Consider the following 16,474-nt stretch of genomic DNA (forward strand, 5'->3'; position numbering starts at 1 on the left):
TTGTGACACACCACCCCTACTGGGAAGCCTGTATGCAGGGTTAAGGAAGCGACTCTCCTCACAGTCTCTCCTCACAGCAGGTAATACTGCTCAAACCCCCAAGGGGTTTTGTTTACTTTGCTAACATGGGAAGGTCATCGCCTAGGATAATGCCTAGCATCCTACCCATTTAAGAAATATCTCTTTGTATTAAAATCCAGGATCTCCCAGTCCAACCCCTCAACTATGTTCATCTGACCTGGTTCTAAAATAAGGTGCCTCTTATCACAAACACAGGGGTTAGGCAGAAGGGTCCTAGGTCAGTTTTCACTCTTTCCATCACACCTCATTAACCCCGAAATGATCTACATACTGATTCTAGCAACTCAATTGTTTCCAAAATTTTCGTTGCTGTCCTAGGAGGAAGTTCTAAACTATTTCCAGCCCAAATGTCTTCACCTGTTATATGGTCTGGAAACAAAGCATGGACTGAAAGTCACTTCTGTAAGAGTTGGCTACCACAAAACCAGAGCCATATGGCAGGGGTCACAGGAATCAAGGGCTCAGTGGAGTCCAGGGACCGGGGTCTTCAGCATAACTTCATGAAACTCACTGTCTACGAAGCTAGACTCAAGGAAGAGGAGGAGAAGAGGGGTTGGGGGGTGTATGTGTATACTAGAATACTGTGCCTAGAAAGGAGGTGTATATGTATACTGGAATACTGGTCAAGAGACTAGGTTGATATAGGTTCAAATGTTGAAATAAAATGCCACACCCAGTTGAGTAGGTTGTGTCTTGGTGCTAACAAAGCTCCACTAAGCTGATGGGCAGCTCCTAGGTCACCAGGAAGTAGCCTACCATCTCTCCCAAGACGCATGCACCTCACAGGAAGAGTAAGAATGCTGCACATGTCTGCTATGGAAGCAGCTTATGCTATACCAACAGGAAATACCTTTAGAGGAATACTGCTGATGCTGAAAGGCTATCAAATCTACTAAGCAAAGAGAATTTCATTCCTAATGCAGCATTTAGTGAAAACTATAGGTCAAGTAGAGAAAAACAGAAACTTTGCTCATCATGGACTCTTATAAACAGATTGCTGTTAGAAGCAAAGTGCAATACAGATAGAGGGAATGTAAACAAGAACACCAAGAGACCTCACAACTGTGATACAAAAACCTGGCAAAGTGTAGGCACAGAACAAGCTCCTCCCTTTCACCCATAATAAACAGGAGGAACTGATAAAACAGAAACAAGATCTCTAGGCTTTGGTAGGAAACTGCAACTGCATAGCCGAATTCTGCTAATAACTAGCACTAAAATGAGAATTGAGTAAACAGAAATGAGAAGGAAATGAACAAGACCCTCCATGAAAATGGGGGAGGGGGGAACCAGAGAAAATCCCTATAATAGTCAAAGTCAATGTAAACTACCAGAAATTCTGACTCCATTAAATTCAACCCCACAAGGCATTAACTCTGGCAACAAAACGATAAAACAAAATGCTCATTAATGCCAGCACACAAGAGATTTATGAATCTTCTACCAATGTGTCTGTCATTGGTTCACCATGAAATGTAGCAAAAAGAGTTCCACAAGTTTAACAACTTACAAACCATCTAATCTCTCCAAGGGTCAGTTTTACTGTCATCATAATGGGGAGGGGGAACACCACCAAATAATAATTACTAACACTTTCAAAACTGAATACACTATACATTATATGTTCCTAGCAATCCTATAAAGGATATTCTAAAATAATCCCCTTAGTACTAGGCCCTTGTGGCTCAGCCTATAATCCTAGCTACCCAGGAGGCTGAGACCTAGAGGAATGTGATTTGAAGCCAGCCTGGATAAAAAGGCTCAGCAGACTCAATTTCCAAAATAACCAACAAAAAGCAGATTTGGATGTTTATCTCATGTGTCAGAGCACTAACGTGGCAACCAGGAGGCCCTGTGTTTAAATACCCTAGTACCACCTCCCCCCCAAAAAAAATCCCTTTCAGATGAAAAAGTAGGTGTACGTATATTATATACCTTAATTAGGGGTAAAGTGTTAGTATACTTGCCAAGTTTCAGTCAACCACAGTCCAAAAATACTCAATGTCAAATTCCAGAAATAAACAATTCCTTAATTTTAAATTGTGTCCCATCCTGAATAGTATGATGCAATTGTGTATCGCCTGACCCAAACATGAATTATCCCTTTGTGCTGAGTATCTAAACTATATACATTACTCTCCCCTATCACCTTTGTGGCTATTTCAGTTATCGGTTATTGTGTTTAAGTATCCCTCATTTTAGTCAATAATGGTCTCAGAGTACAAGAAGTATTTCATTTAAGCTGGTACTCCAAAGGGGTTAGGTGGGGTCAAGGAGAAAGGGGCAGATAAATAAAGATAAGGGGGAGGGGGCAGGTGCCAGTGGCTCATGCCTATCATCCTAGCTACTCAGGAGACCGAGATCTGTGGATTGCAGTTCAAAGCCAGCCCAGGTAGGAAAGTCCATGAGACTCTTATCTCCAATTAACCATCAGAAAGCCCTGTGGCTCAAAGGGTAGAGTGCTAGCCTTGAGCTGAAAAGCTGAGGGACAGCACCAGGGCCCAGAGTTCAAGCCCCACAACTGACAAAAGAGAGAGAGGGAGAGGGAGAGAGGAGAGGGAGAGGAGGAGAATTCAGTCAAGAATCCAATGTAGGCCGGGCACTGGTGGCTCACGCCTGTAATCCTAGCTACTCAAGAGGCTGAGATCTGAGGATCGCGGTTCAAAGCCAGCCCGGGCAGGAGAGACTGTGAGACTCCTATCTCCAATAAACCATCAGAAAACCGGAAGTGGCGCTGTAGCTCAAGTGGTAGAGCGCTCGCCTTGAGCTGAAGAGCTGAGGGACAGCGCCCAGGCCCAGAGTTCAAGCCCCACAACAGACAAAAAAAAAAAAAGAATCCAATGTATATCCTACAAAAAAATTGAGAATGTTGAAAGGGGTGACACTGATCAAGATATATTGTATTCCTACACTGTTTTGTTAAATGGTAATTCCTTTGAACTACTTAAACACTTAAAACTTTTAAAGTGCTTCCTTTAAGTGAAAAGATGAAATAGTTGGATAATTTCAAGGGAAAGAAGGCCTTCTACCATACAATCTTTATTATATTATATAATAATTACAACAATCAATTTTAATTGTCCTATTTTTTATTACTGGTTATTATTTTGTTAATAATCTCTTACTAGGCCCAAATTATAAGTTGAACTTTATCACAGATATATATATATATATGAAAAACGTATTTGTGGTCTGGTACTATCATCAGTTCCAGGCATCCACTGGGGCATCTTGGAACATCTTGTACCCTCCACAGTAAAAAGAGACTGCTAGAGAGTGAGGGAACAGAAGACACTGAACAAAAGTAAATGAACTCATTATCTGAAACACATAATTGTAATTCTCCTGTATATCACTTTTATAATAAAGTAAATCAATTTTTTTACAAAAAGAGACTGCTCTAAATAAGCAACTAAGTTAACATCTCAATCTAACACACAGAAAAATAAGACACTAGTGAAAAGCACACTGAAACCAAATTGAATCTAAATCTCAGTGTTGCCATTTCCTGACTTGCTGACCTTTAACTTCTCTGTACTTCAGTCTTGCTAAAGTGAAATAGGGAGAACAATAAAACTGTATTCATAAAGTTACTGACAGAGTTCCATTAGTAATTCTAACTCAGAGTGATTATAATATTCAGCCTCTATTCTAAGCGTTATTAAAGCCAGGATTATTATACTGCCTATCTTCAGAAACATAAGTATCTATACAGTAGCACTAGGCAACTTACAGTTCTTCCCTCACCTGACCTACAAAATCAATTGTTTTGTTGATACTATATGTCAGAGACAGTAAGTTAAAAAGGAAAGACAGAAAATTATACTCAGCTCAGGAGGTACCAATAACTATGAAGAAATCAAGTAATAATTTAAACAAAAAAACTCCAAGTATCTCTTTTCTCTTATCACAGCAGTCTAAGACAAGAGACTTTAAAGATACTACAAGATAGACACACGTACACACAGATCTTTATTTCACCGCTTTCTCTTTGGGGTAGAGGGAGCACATAGAATACCAGAGTTTGAACTCAGTACATCAAGCTTGTTGGTCAGGTGCTCTCATTGAGCCACTCCCCTCACTGCTTTAACTATTTTTGAATTAGCTTACTACGATTTTGCCCAGAGCCAGCCTGAGACTAATGTCCTACTCACTGCTTCCCTTGTAGCTGGGAGGCCACACCACCATGCCTGCCTTACTCAGATAGAATCTCACTAACTTTGTGAGGGCTGGCCTCACATCCCAAAACTCATGATCTCCACTTCTCAGTAAAGATTTCGTATTTATTTATTTATTTGTGCCAGTCCTGGACATGTCCTTGAGCTTTTTTGCTCAAGACTAGTGCTCTAACACAGCTCTACTTCTGGCTTTTGGGGGAGCTTCTTGAAGAGTCTCACAGACTTTCTTGCCCCAACTGACTTCAAATTACGATCCTCAAATCTCAGCCTCCTGAGTAGCTAGGATTCTAGGAGTGAAGACACTGACACCTGGTTTTAAAAAAAAGAAACAAAGAAGAAAAAAGCTCTGCCATATTTAGCACCTTATAGTCAGTATCTACTGTGCAAACTGCTCAACCTTGAATAAAAAATAAAAAATTTATCATCATGCCCCTGTCTCCAAACTCCTATCTTGGTGAAAATTCACATGAAATCACTGAAAACTTTTTTTTTTTTTTTTTTTTTTTTTTTTTGGCCGTGGGGCTTGAACTCTGGGCCTGGGAGCTGTCCCTCAGCAATTCAGCTCAAGGCGAGCACCCTACAGCTTGAGCCACAGCGCCACTTCCGGTTTTCTAGTGGTTTAGTGGAGATGAGAGTCTTACAGAGTTTCCTGCCCAGGCTGGCTCAGCCTCCTGAGTAGCTAGGATGACAGGTGTGAGCCACCGGTGCCCAGCGATTGAAAACTCTTAAAACAACAAACATAAACTAATCTGCCATTTTAAAAAGTTACTAAGTTCAGGGCTGAGAAGGTGGCTCAGTGGTAGAGCGCTTGCCTTGCATGAATGAGGCCCTGGGTTCGATTCCTCAGCACCACATAAGCAAAAAGAAAAAAGCCGGAAGTGGCGCTGTGGCTCAAGTGGTAGAGTGCTAGCCTTGGGCTGAAGAGCTGAGGGACAGCACCCAGGCCCAGAGTTCAGGCCCACAACCGGACCAAAAAATAAATAAAGTTATTAAGTTCAGGATAAAAATGACTACCAGAACATACACATTATTCCACTGGCTCCCACTAAAATTATACTAAAGAGATTTTTTTGGGGAGAGGGGGGCTGGTTGGGGTCTGAACTCTGAGCCTGGGTACTGTCCCTCACAATTCAGCGTAAGGCTAGTGCTCTACCACTTGAGCCACAGAGCCACGTCTGGCTTTTTTTTCTGCTTATGTGATGCTGAGGAATCGAACCCAGGGCCTCATGCATGCAATGTAAGCACTATACCACTAAGCCACATTCCCAGCCCCAGAAAAAGAATTTTTAAATATCAAACACACAGGTCACAGTAGCCCAGGAACAAAATTTGTGAAAATGAGAAAAGCTTTCGAGGCAGACAGACATCAAGACAAATACAAATAAAGAAAATGGGGGGCGGAGCCTGAGGGAAAGAAACCGTAAGAGATTGGAAGCTCAGCCAATGACTTATACAGACCTTCAGACTACAGCTGTGAGCATGGGGACCAGTTCCATTTCCACAGCAGGATGCATAGCAGGCTCTGAACCAGCAGCTCCAAATGCAAGTAAACTGTGGGAAAAGAAGGCGGAAGCCCTAGAGAAGAGAACAAGTGATGACTGTAAACCATGCAGCAATGTAGACAGCTTCAACACCAGCCTTGTCTCTGTGTAGCTCACTCTCCGCAACTGAAATGAAGACTGAAGGGCAATTCTCGGGGGAAAAAGGAGAGCATCTCTGGCCTGAAGTCAACCTGGCCAACTGCAACCTGCAACACACACACACACACACACACACACACACACACACACACACACACACACAAAGAGACACACACACACACAGAGACACACACACAGAGACACACACAGAGACACACACACACAGACACACACACACACACACTCACTCACTCACTCACTCAGCTCCGAGAACTCTGGAATTTAGATCTTTACCCTATAGGATAAAGATTGTGAGAACTTTCTTGGGGAATCAGATTTGCCTAAAAGAATAAAAATAACATGGAATTTCCCCAACAAATGGTTGATCCAGAATATCTTGAGGCAAAATTCAAAGTCAAAAGGTCCCACCTACATGCTTAAAGCTTCCAAAGAATTTTTTGATTCACCACAAGTAAATAATACCAGACACATGAGAAAAGCCTCTAAATAACACAGAGACCAACATAGGCAAGAAAGGGAGGGAGCATAAACCATATAAATTTTCAATAACCTAGAGATAAAACACTGCAACTGTGCTGGGCACTGGTGGCTCACGCCTGTAATCCTAGCTACTCAGGAGGCTGAGATCTGAGGATCGCGGTTCAAAGCCAGCCCGGGCAGGAGAGACCGTGAGACTCCTATCTCCAATAAACCACCAGAAAACCGGAAGTGGCGCTGTAGCTCAAGTGGTAGAGCGCTAGCCTTGAGCTGAAGAGCTAAGGGACAGCGCCCAGGCCCAGAGTTCAAGCCCCACGACCGACAAAAAAAAAAAAAAAAAAAAAAACACTGCAACTGTGAAATAATTTAAAAAGAATAAAATAGGCTCTTAGAAATTAAAACCTATGGGGCTGGGAAGGTGGCTCAGTGGTAGAGCGCTTGCCTTGCATACATGAGGCCCTGGGTTCGATTCCTCAGCACCACATAAGCAAAAAGAAAAAAAGCTAGAAGTGGCGCTGTGGCGCAAGTGGTAGAGCGCTAGCCTTGAGCTGAAGAGCTGAGGGACAGCGCCCAGGCCCAGAGTTCAGGCCCCACGACCAACCCAAAAAAAAAAAGAAAAGAAAAGAAAGAAATTAAAACCTAACAAGAGTTGGATCAACTAAAAGAGAAAACAAAAGGGAAGGAGGAAATAAAACTATTTGGAGGGCAAGTACAAAAAAAAAAAAAATCAGAGAACTTGTCAAGGAAAGATTAATAAGACTTTCATGGGTTGAAATTGTGGCTTAGTTGATAGAACACAAGCCAATGAGTGAAAGCATCAGTTACTGAGTTCAAGTCTCAGTCGAAAGAGGGGGGGGGGAGGGGGAGGAGGGGGGAGAGAGAGAGGGAGAGAGGGGGAGAGAGGGAGAGAGAGAGAGAGAGAGAGAGAGAGAGAGAGAGAGAGAGAGAAAAAGTCTCCTCTCTGGTGGCACACATGGCTATAATCCCAGCTACTTAGGAGATGGAAACAGTAAGATCACTACTTCTAGGCCAGTCTGGACAAGATCCTATCTTGTTAGTAAGATCCCATCTCCAAAACAAAATGCAAAAATGAACAGGGGTATAACTCAAGGGGTAAAGCACTTCTCTAGCATCCTAGACTAGACTCTGGGCCCTGGGTTCAATCCCCGGTACTACATCTCCCCCATAAAAAACACAACAATTTACAAGCTTCTAAGGACTGGAGAAGATACAAGAAAAGATGAGGAATTATTTCAGCTCCAGAATCTAAAGAGAGTAACACGAAAGCAAGTAGGCAATGCCTTTGAGCCATGGAGGAATGAATCCTAATACAGAAGGTTTACCCAGGCAAACCACAAATCAATCAGGTTTCAGGTAAGCACAGGCTTGAAAATTTCACCTAAATACCCACTGGAGAAAAATACTTCATCAAAACTTGAGTATAAACAAAAATGAGGGCTGGGAAGGTGGCTCAGTGGTAGCGCGCTTGCCTTGCATGCATGAGGCCCTGGGCTCAATTCTTCAGCACCCCATAAGCAGAAAAAGCCAGAAGTGGCGCTGTGGCTCAAGTGTAAAGGGCTAACCTTGAGCTGAAGAGCTGAGGGACGGCGCCCAGGCCCAGAGTTCAGGCCCACAACCAACAAAAAATTAAAAAATTAAAAAAAGAAGGAGATACAGAAAACATGAGCTTCAATGAAGACGACAGGAAACACTGATACAGCATGTTATTTTGGAAAGAGGTAACTTAATACATGCTATGTATAAACTCTTTCTAGTCCATCCTTATTAATACACACCAGTGTATTTTAACTACAAAAGTGATAAAATACATGTATGAACTAGTTCAAACAGAGCCTAAAGTACAGTCTACAAATTGTATAAATTTAAATTGTTCCAGATGGATTTTAAAAAAATTAAACTTGGCTCACTGTACAATGAAATACATTCTCTACTCTCCAAAGATATTTTGTAAGATAGATACGCTCTCCCTTTTTGCATGAATGAGTGTATTTTAAGACAGGTATAAATAGATCTTTGGGCTTCTCAGTCCTTTTCCCTTTGTAACCTGCAAAGTAAAATTTCCTACTTGTTATACATTAAAGCTGTGCTTCATTATCAGACATCAGTCTTCCACCACCATACTTATAACCCAACTATGCAGCCTTCTATCACCCACCTGTCACAACTCCACCTAACAACCCAAAACCCTAACAGTAATGCTCCACATTTGTGGAGCTGGTCATGCTTAGCTCATTCATACTCTTATTACTATTTCCATTTTATACAGAAAGAGAGTAAGGCTTTAAAAAGTCAGTGAATCATCCAAATGCAGGTGGCTCATGCCTGTAATTCTAGCTACTCAGAAGGCTGATATCTGAGGACCATAGTTCAAAGACAGCCTGAGCAGGAAGTCCTTGAGACTCTTATCTCCTATTAGCTACCAAAAAGCCAGAAATGGAGCTATAGCTCAAGTGGTAAGTTCTGAGCAGAAAAGGCTCAGGATAGTACGTTGGCCCTGAGTTCAAGCCGCAGGACTGGCACCAAAAATATTTTTTTTTAAAGTGATAAATCCTCCAAGGTCACATGGCAAAAAATGGAAATACTGGCTTATCTCTGCTATTCTAGCTTCTCAAATTAACCCTGTAACAATAATGTTAAAATAATAAACACAATCTGGGCTTCCCAAAGTACACATGACCAATTTATATGACACACTGACAGATTATAAACTCTCTGGCTGGAATTAAGTAGCTAAACCCTGGTAAACAGAACATCTGTTGGATCTTAACTGCTAAATAAGGCTCAAGCTCACTATTTCTTAACCAGTTACATCTTTACAATTTAAGGCATCTGGAAATTCCCCTAAGTCCAGAACACACCAATACTTCATATAACCTAGTCTACCAGTAGGTTCTACATATAAACTGTAAACTACATTCTGAACACAAACAGGTCACAACTCTTGGAAAAACCAGAAACATCTCAAGAATATGACATTATGAAAATAGGTGAGCAAAAGCTTGTTTATGCTTCAAAAAATTTCTTAATCAAAAGTTCTAATACTAGACTCTGCAGCTGCTCACAGTGGAGATAACTGTGTCTCATTCACTGCATACCAGTACTTGACACAAGGTTTGCACCCAACAGGCATTAAGCCACTAACCAAATGAATATACTACAGGAGAGATGCTGTCAAGTTACTAAGTTCTTTTTAATTGTTATTATAAAGGTTATGTACAGAGGAGTTACAGTTACACAAGTAATGAGTGCATTTCCTTTTGAACAATGTCACTCCTTCCCGCGCTCACTCCTAGTTTTTCCCTCCTGTCCCTACCCACAAGTTGTATAAGTTTATCTTCAACTAAATTCTAATAATGAGCTGCCCATTTGGTATGCAGTGCAAAATGACAAATATAAACTACTTTCTAGTCCTTTGATCAATATGAGTCAAACAAAGTTCAAGATTAAGAATTGTACTTGTTTAATATCAGATTGATTCTGCCCTAAAAACAGTAAGTTGTCATTATTTATATGAATGCCTGTGTACACAAAACTGTTATTATCAACTTATAAAAGTTACAGTGATCTTCTCTTTACAGGTGGAGGGGACAGTTTTTTTTTTTGTTTGTTTTTTTGTTTGTTTTTTTTTGTCGGTCATGAGGCTTGAACTCTGGGCCTGGGCGCTGTCCCTCAGCTCTTCAGCTCAAGGCGAGCGCTCTACCACTTGAGCTACAGCACCACTTCCGGTTTTTCTGGTGGTTTATTGGAGATAGGAGTCTCACGGTCTCTCCTGCCCGGGCTGGCTTTGAACCGCGATCCTCAGATCTCAGCCTCCTAAGTAGCTAGGATTACAGGCGTGAGCCACCAGCGCCCGGCGAGGGGACAGTTTTTTGACAGATTTAGAGTTTAAGAAACTTGGAGCCAGGCAACGGTGGCTCATGCCTTGTAATCTTAGCTACTCAGGAGGCTGAGATCTGAGGATCGCAGTTCAAAGCCAGCTCGGGCAAGGAAAGTCCGTAAGACTCTTATCTCCAGTTAACCACTAGAAAACTGGAAGTGGTGCTGTGGCTCAAGTGGTAGAGTGCTTGCCTTGAGCTGAAGAGCTCAGAGACAGTTCCCAGGCCCAGGGTTCAAGCCCCACAACCAACAAAAAGAAAAAAGAAAGAAACTTGGAGCCAGATACCAATGGCTCACACCTGCAATCCTACTGCTACTCAGGAGGCTGAGATTTGAGGATTACAGTTCAAAGCCAGTGTGGGCTTATCTTCAATTAACTACCAAAAAGCCAAAAGAGGAAGCATTATGGCTCAAATGGTAGAATGCCAGCCTTGAGTAAAAAAGCTTAGGAAGAGGGCCCAGGCCCTGACTTCAAGCCCTAGTACTGGTATGCACTCCTCCCCCTAACACAGACACAGGCAGAGACAGACAGACAGACGACACACACACACACACACACACACACACACACACACACACACACACACACACACACACACACACACACACACACACACACACACACACACACACACACACACACACACACACACACACATCACATAGGATCAAACCTCAAATTCAAAGCAAAATCTGTTCAAAGCCACTCTACTCCATTTTTTTGGTCAGTCATAGGGCTTGAACTCTGGGTCTGGGCATTGTCCTTCAGCTCTTCAACTCAAGGCTAGCATTCTACCATTTGAGAAACAGCACCACTTCCAGTTTTCTAGTGGTTTATTGGAGATAAGAGTCTCACAGACTTTCCTTCCTGGGCTGGCTTTGAACCATGATCCTCAGATCTTAGCCTCCTGAGTAGCTACGATTATAGGCGTGAGCCACCGGCACCCGGCTCTACTCCACTTCTACTCCACACTGCTTATCATATCCCCTCAAAAGTCCACTGTGCAAGAAAGGCCTAAAATGTTCAAGAACTACAACTGTACTGGAACATTAATGAGCAATTAATACATTTCAAGAGCAGACCCCCTTCAGTCATAGTCAGAAAAAATAATGGCTATCAAAGTATATGACAAGTCACACTGTCTCCTTGAAGATACCAAATAAAGTTTTTTTTGTTTTTTTTTTTTGGGTCCGGTCTTGGAGCCTGAACTCTGGGCCTGGGCGCTGTCTCTCAGCTCTTCAGCTCAAGGCTAGCACTCTACCACTTGAGCCACAGTACCACTTCCGGCTTTTTTTCTTTTTGCTTATGTGGTGCTGAGGAATAGAACCCAGGGCCTCAGGCATGCAAGGCAAGCACTTTACCACTGAGCCACCTTCCCAGCCCCCAAATAAAGTTCTATGGAAAGAGATAGCAAGAGAAAGACCCACCTAGGAATCAATTTAACTCAAAGGGGTATCTCCTGTAGCAACTCCGGCCAAGGTAACTCATGGAGACTCATGGTCATTTGGGCACAGCTGAAACTGGACACCATCACCTCAGCCTGAAAAGTGACAGGCTCTAGGTGGAGGTGAGGAGCCACAAGTACATTCCACCTGTCTAATCACTGAAATGCAACAAGAAAACCTGGACAAGAGTGCAGAAGTTATTTGTTCACTGAAAAGCAAATAGCAGGTGATTCAAAGACTGGAACTCAAACCACCAACTTATCAACAGATTTAAATAAAACCAAAAGTTAAATAAGACCAAATGTCTCCAACCATGACATTCAAGTATTTGACAAGACTCAGTTTCATACCTTAATATTCAGGATGTAATAAGCAAGATAGATCAGGAGTGTCTTTTTTTTTTTTTTTGGTCAGTCGGTCGTGGGGCCTGAACTCTGGGCCTGGGTCCTGTCCCTCAACTCTTCAGCTCAAGGATAGTGCTCTACCACTTAAGCCACAGAACCACTTCCGGCTTTTTCTATTTATGTGGTGCTGAGTAATCAAACCCAGGGCGTCATGCCTTTATGCAAGGCAAGCGCTCTGCCACTGAGCCACCTTCCCAGCCCAATCTGGAGTGTCTGAATGTAAAACTCAAAATTTAAACAAGACCCAGAATATCCTAATACTCAAAATGTGGCGGATAGAACCCAATTGTATTAAAGAAAATCTTGATTTCCATGGAAAAAGAAAGTCAAGATAAGCCAATTATTAAGATTATGCAAATGAGCCGGGCGCTGGTGGCTCACGCCTGTAATCCTAGCTACTCAGGAGGCTGAGATCTGAGGATCTCGGTTCAAAGCCAGCCCGGGCAGGAGGGACCGTGAGACTCTTATCTCCAATAAACTACCAGAAAACCGGAAGTGGCGCTGTAGCTCAAGTGGTAGAGCGCTCGCCTTGAGCTGAAGAGCTGAGGGACAGCGCCCAGGACCAGAGTTCAAGCCGCACGACCGACAAAAAAAAAAAAAAAAAAGATTATGCAAATGAAAGAATTATCTCAATTATCTCATAGAGACTCTGGACAGGGCAACTATTATACAAATGGTCCTCTAAACAAGTAGACACACAATATGTTCAATTTTGCAAATTCTTCTTTTCCTTTTGTCACTTCAACCTAATGGCTCAGACGCCCAGACCTTCACACAAAAACTTTCTGACTCAGGACTGGGAAGTGGCTCAGTGGTAGAGCACTTGCCTTGCATGCATGAGGCCCTGGGTTCAATTCCTCAGCATCACATAAGCAAAAAAGAAAAACAGCCGGAAGTGGCACTGTGGCTCAAGTGGTAGAGCACTAGCCTTGAGCTGAAGAGCTGAGGGACAGCGCCCAGGCCCAGAGTTCAGGTTCCAGGACACCCCCCACACACACAAAAAGAAAAAAAAAGATTATAGTAACCTCCCCACAGCTAAATCCAATTACCATTGCTCAGACCCTACTTGACCTGTTACCAGTGACTCACAGGGATCATCACAGCCACTTCCCTTTGCCTGGTTTCCAAACATTATCTTCTCCATGTTTTCACACCTCACAGGGGATTCCTTTTTCATCTCTCAGCTGCCCCTCCTCTATCTCAAACATGGTATTCCTGGAGTCCCTGAAGTTCTGGCCTTCCCTCCCTTACCTCTGCTCCCTCTTAGGCAGTATCACTTCACTGTAAACGCCATGGTGACTCTAGTCCAAATCTCTCTTCCCAACTCCCACCTTACAAACCAATCATCTAGCTGACACCTGTCTCAAAGAAGGCAAAGCTACATTCCAAAACCCCTAAAGGCTACAACTCAGGGTTGAGTTGACGGAAATCCTGCAAGACTGGGTAAGATCAAAGAGAACTGTGTGCAGAAGGGTAGAAGAAGAAAGAAAAAAAAAAAAGAATTCTACCAAGTTTTGGTAACCAAGACCCCAAGCGTCTGTGCCAGTGAGTAGATGGCTGGGTCTAAAGCTGCCATCAGGGGCTAGGGATGTGGCTTAGTGGTAGAGTGCTTGCCTGGCACACATGAAGCCCTGGGTTGGATTCCTCAGTATCACATAAACAGAAAAGGCCAGAAGTGGTACTGTGACTCAAATGGTAGAGTGTTAGCATTGAGCAAAAGAAGCTCAGGTCAGTGCTCCTGAGTTCAAGCCCCAGAGTTCAAGCCCCAGGACTGGCAAAAATAAACAAACAAAGCTGCCATCACTTTTATACTAAAAACTAAATGGCCTGGGCTGGGAAGGTGGCTCAGTGGTACAGCCCTTGCCTTGCATGCATGAGGCCCTGGGTTCGATTCCTCAGCACCACATAAGCAAAAAGAAAAAAGCCGGAAGTGGCACTGTGGCTCAAGTGGTAGAGTGCTAGCCTTGGGCTGAAGAGCTGAGGGACAGTGCCAAGGCCCAGAGTTCAGGCCCCACAACCAGACCAAAAGAAAAAAAAAAAAAACTAAATGGCCTTGCACTGTGCATGGATGATGGTGGCTTAATCAAACCGTTTCATTGCAACAGCTAGAGAAAGTGTCAGGAAAGACTATTAGGGCTGGGAAGGTGGCTCAGTGGTAGAGTGCTTTGCTTCACATGCATGAGGCCCTGGGTTCAATTCCTCAGCATCACATAAGCAGAAAAAGCCAGAAGTGGTGCTGTGGCTCAAGTGGTAGAGTGCTGGCCTTGAGCTGAAGAGCTGAGGGATAGCACCCAGGCCCAGAGTTCAGGCCCCATGACCAACCAAAAAAAAAAAAAGAAAGAAAAAGAAAGGGAAGGTGGCTCAGTGGTAGAGTACTTACCTTGCATGCATGAGGCCCTCAGTTCGATTCCTCAGCATCACAGAAGCAGAAAAAGCCAGAAGTGGGGCTGAGGCTCAGTTGTAGAGCGGTAGTCTACAGCTGAAGAGCTGAGGGCGCCCAGGCCCAGAGTTCAGGCCCCACAACCGACAAAAAAAAAAAAGAAAGAAAGAAAGAAAGAAAGAAAAACTAATAGTCTCCAAGTAAGAACAGTTGCTTAAGGAGTTGAGGACATTAAAAACTGTATCAATTATCAATTAACAAAGCAAATGTTTTCAGTGATTTTCTTAGCTATTGATGAGTAAACAGATGTTACCAACTTCACTTGGTGTGGATTCAAGGAGTTAATGCCAAGCTCACAAGCACAAGAAAATTAACTTGTATGAATACTCTGTGTGCAACCCCATGACAAATAAAAATATTTTCAAAAGTGAACAAACACTAATTTAGTACAAACTGGAGTTTGAACTGCTATCACCTCCCTGATGACAGCAAAAATACATGGGGAACCAAAGAAAGAATTACCTGGACAAATATAGAGAGGACAAAAAGGGAATCTGCTAAAGCCTGTCTATTCACCCTTTCACCCCACAAGCAGGCTTGCACATAGCATGTGTAACTGGGGAAGCAGCATCAACAGGAAACTTCATCAGCTCTTGCAGGTTCAACTACCACCATCTGTTGAATTTTTATCACAAATATTAGAAGCTGAATGTCTTGACTTTGACCACAGAGCAGTCAAGACAGTTTGTGAAGGTTTATTATGACATTTTAACTACAAAGCCAAAACAAGTTTTTCTGAAGAATTTCCATCAACTATCACTATTATCAAAGATGGAATAGCTTTGAAAATCTATTTTGCTACAGACCTGATTTCTTAATAAAGTGGACCCGAGTTTATAAGACACAGCAGCGCTTGCACAAGGAATTTATACTGAAGTATCATCATTTTAAGCTTCTCTATATAATTCTCATTCTGCCAAAGTTGAGAATTCCATTACTACACAAATTTGCAGCAGATATGAGTTGAAAGTACAGTTCAAAAAGTCTTTTTCAAACCTGAAACAAAGTACAAATAGAATTTACATATTTCTAAATTCATTCACCTGTGCAACTGAAGCGCTCACATATCAGAGAACCAAGAGAAGTTATTAATCTGCAATGCAGTAACATGCTAAGAGACATACCAAAAACCACAGATACCTTCCAAGCAATGACTATACTCAATGAAGACACTTCGCCTGGGACAAGATCAATATTTAGGAATATCTGTCAGTGGGAGACATTTTCAAAGATGAAACATGTAAAATCTCCTGTAGACTAACATTATGAGATGAAGACTTGTAAGTGGCTTTGATGGCACGAAAAACTATGAATTCCAATTAAGCAAAATGTTACCCACTTCCTCCCACAAAAGAGAACTGCTTCTTATTGTAGACTATATTACAGTAGATGGTATTATAGTCATTACTATTATGTTTTGAATTCTCAATGAATATTTGTCTTTCCTGTTATTATGTAAGTACTTATTAGTCCACAAAATGTAAATAAACTATTTACCTTTGGATCCTTTATAGAAAAGTTCCAGTCCCCAGTTAGTCAACTAAACTCATATTTAAAGATGTTTTGCTATCTTTTAACTTCCTTGGTTGTCATTTTACATTTATTCCTGATAATTTTACCTTTCCTGGGGCTGGGAAAGTAGTTCAGAGGTAGAGTGCTTGCCTCACATGCTTGAGGCCCTTGGTTTGATTCCTCAGCACCATATAAACAGAAAAAGTCAGAAGTGGCACTAAGGCTTAAGTGGTAGAGCATTAGCCTTAAGCTGAAGAGCTGAGGGACACTGTCCACCCAAACCCAGAGTTCAAGCTCCACGACCGACCAAAAAAAATAAATAAATAAAATAAATAACCTTATCAATCTTATCACTTAAATTACAACCTAAAATTCTAA

At 42.3% G+C, this 16,474-nt stretch overlaps 1 protein-coding gene across 11 annotated transcripts in view; it reads right to left on the minus strand.

The window, feature by feature from the left end:
• Positions 1–16,474, minus strand: part of Ptk2 (protein tyrosine kinase 2) — a 248,044-nt gene that overhangs the window by 215,081 nt on the left and 16,489 nt on the right. The window contains exon 1 of one of the 11 annotated variants that reach the window (XM_069991466.1): positions 5,718–5,806. The exons of the other annotated variants lie outside the window; for them this stretch is intronic. The gene's annotated coding sequence lies outside the window, so the exon portion shown is untranslated. Of the gene's footprint in view, positions 1–5,717; positions 5,807–16,474 lie in introns of those variants that run through there. 11 annotated transcript variants of the gene reach the window in all.

The sequence above is a fragment of the Dipodomys merriami genome, unplaced genomic scaffold, assembly GCF_024711535.1.
Source record: "Dipodomys merriami isolate MVZ:Mamm:240054 unplaced genomic scaffold, mDipMer1.0.p SCAF_4, whole genome shotgun sequence".
Classification (NCBI taxonomy): Eukaryota; Metazoa; Chordata; class Mammalia; order Rodentia; family Heteromyidae; genus Dipodomys; species Dipodomys merriami.